General features: G+C 28.2%; 1 long non-coding RNA gene across 1 annotated transcript; it reads right to left on the reverse strand.

Annotated features, from left to right (window-relative positions):
* Positions 1-704: 704 nt before the first annotated feature.
* On the reverse strand, positions 705-2307 carry LOC101514961 (uncharacterized). The gene is made up of 2 exons (XR_003473272.2): positions 1776-2307; positions 705-1156 (listed from the first exon to the last, which is right to left on the reverse strand). It is a non-coding gene; the product is annotated as an uncharacterized lncRNA (long non-coding RNA).
* Positions 2308-2597: the final 290 nt, after the last annotated feature.

The raw sequence follows: 2597 nt of genomic DNA on the forward strand, positions 1-2597 counted from the left end.
GCTTACGAAATTCTAGATAGTTATTCGAAAGTTTTATTAGAGTTGCACCAAAAATATGTGTTCTCTGAATAATGAAAAGCATCACAAAATTGATTTTCCAGTTGCTGATTGTTTTAATAATATGCAATGTGAATTCAGTTATATTTTTTAAAGTGTGATCTTAAAATAAATCAATTTTGTATTTTATTTCATTGTTTTTCTCACGAACTTCAATTGACACTACTTGTGGCAGTTGTAAAAACACAAATTAACATTAATTATTTTTTAAGTCTGAGTATGAATCAATCTAACCTTATTGAAATTTCATATAAATTATGAGAGATTCTTAGAGATAGTCAAATTCGAAACATTTAAGAATGAGAAATCTTGTGTGGCTTGAATCAACAAACTAAATTGACAAGTGCGGTAGATACTTTGGTATCACCATAATATACTTAACTTAATATCTTTGTGTTGGATTCAAATGTGACTGGTTTGTTGTTACTCCCACACTCCAAACTCCTCAATACTTTTGTTTACTTTTAGTTATTGATCTTCTTGAATTTGTTGAGGAATATGACATAACCTATAGTAGCAACGAATTGAAGGTTGACATTTATTTAAATCAATGCAGATTCTTAAATTTATTTTTATTTCGCACATGATGAAGAATAATTAGAAATTGCTAATGAATTGTTCAAGTATTACAAAGAAAACAATGAATATATTATAAATGCAATAGCAATAGTAAGATTGTCCAATTAAAAATTGCAAAGTATAAGAGATGGTGGTTATCATATCATATATTATCAAATGAAGTGTCTTTATTTTGTAGGAAGCAAAATATTAGCATTGCAAATATAGATGATACACTCATAACCATACAGCAAAAGATTGCATGCAATTTGTTCATATGTGATCACAACTTGTAGAGTGATAATGCAGAAGCTCCAATGCCATTTGCAAAACGATGTGTCAAAAACTCTTTAAAAGAAGTATCTCTGTATATTGGTAGACTTTCTTTGGATAACAGTTCCTTAATTGGACCAATCACTTTTGCCATATCCTCTTCTGAATCATGATGTGTTCTAAAAATGGATGTAATTCAAATTCTTGGGCCAACATGTTTTGCTAATACTTTGTGCTGAACATTTGTGAACTTGTTATTATTCACAAACTGTGGTAAAAAAGTGAAACTGATTATAGTCGATATTCAATACTTGATGATTAAAATAAATTCGAGGACTAAAATTACTAACAAAAAAATATTTAAGTATGTTTTTATAATTTTGATATACTTAATTACTAATTGTGACAGTGTCTCATCTATTTAAGGATCAAAATGATTGTATATTCCTTCTTATTAATTACTATTTTGCATCAAATCAATATATATCATATTACTATATAATAAATCTATATCATGGATTTACCATTTCAAACAATCACACACAAAAACACAAAAGTCCAAGAACCTCTAATAATAACTCAACTAAACAAGAACCAAGTGCCATTACTTCTTTTGCATTTTTGTCATCATTAGCAACTCATCAAGGATATATAAGTTATCCTATTTGAATAAACATGTTCATTAAGAGTTTATCATACAAATGTTTATATATAAGTTATTTTTATAATAAAAAATAAAATTAAGTTAAATTATTTGATATCATAAAGCTAACTACCTACCTACCTTATATGAAATGTTGTTTCCATAAATTCTTCTAAAGAGTTTCACAACTGCTTAGCTAATAAGATAATAAGATGTTTAATCTTAAAGTAGTATTATGACAAACCTGCAAACTATTGGTAGTTCTTCATCTTTAGGAGGATGAGGTGCTCAAAAAAATGCAAGTGTGTCCCTCCAATAACTAGATATGTGTCTTGATAAAGGGTAAAATTGGAAAGATAAACAACTTTTCTTGTAAGATCACGTGTGTCATAATACAACTTGATCACATGCATTTCAACTTTTCTCAAAACTTCATCTCTCAAAGCATGATCATCATGGATGCCTTTTAAATCAATTGTAGGGATACTAAGCTTTGTATTTGATTCATTAACTAAGCCGTCCATGACACAATAGAACATATGTGGAACTTTGTGACACCGTTTTCTTTGAGTCCTTGGACACCAACCTTTGACTCATCAAATTCTTATAGTTCACTTTTCCTGTCATAAATTGGAGAATTTTTTTCTAAATCACTTGTTGTGGATACCATATTTTGAGGTTATTATGTGTGCATTACATTTTTCAATGAGACAAACTTTGATGGGTTCAAAACAAAGGGGCTGAGAGGAAAAGGTTGCATTGTTTACGAGGATGCTTTGCATAATGGACAACTAAATTATTAAAACAACTTGTACTTTAATAAAGCAACTAGATAAGTATTTCATGTTTGTCCTTATTAGTTGAAGTTTCTTACAATCAACCTATTGAAAAAACTACATGTTTGATTAAAAACATGTCATTTATTAATCAAATCAGATTCTTAAGATATTTGATTTCAAACATGGTGATAAAAAAATATATATGTTATTTTCACTTATGGTATTCTATAAGAAATAGGTTGCTAGATTCAAATTGTTTCGTCACTAAATATTAAGTACAAGTAAAT

Source organism: Cicer arietinum, chromosome 1, assembly GCF_000331145.2.
Source record: "Cicer arietinum cultivar CDC Frontier isolate Library 1 chromosome 1, Cicar.CDCFrontier_v2.0, whole genome shotgun sequence".
Lineage (NCBI taxonomy): Eukaryota > Viridiplantae > Streptophyta > Magnoliopsida > Fabales > Fabaceae > Cicer > Cicer arietinum.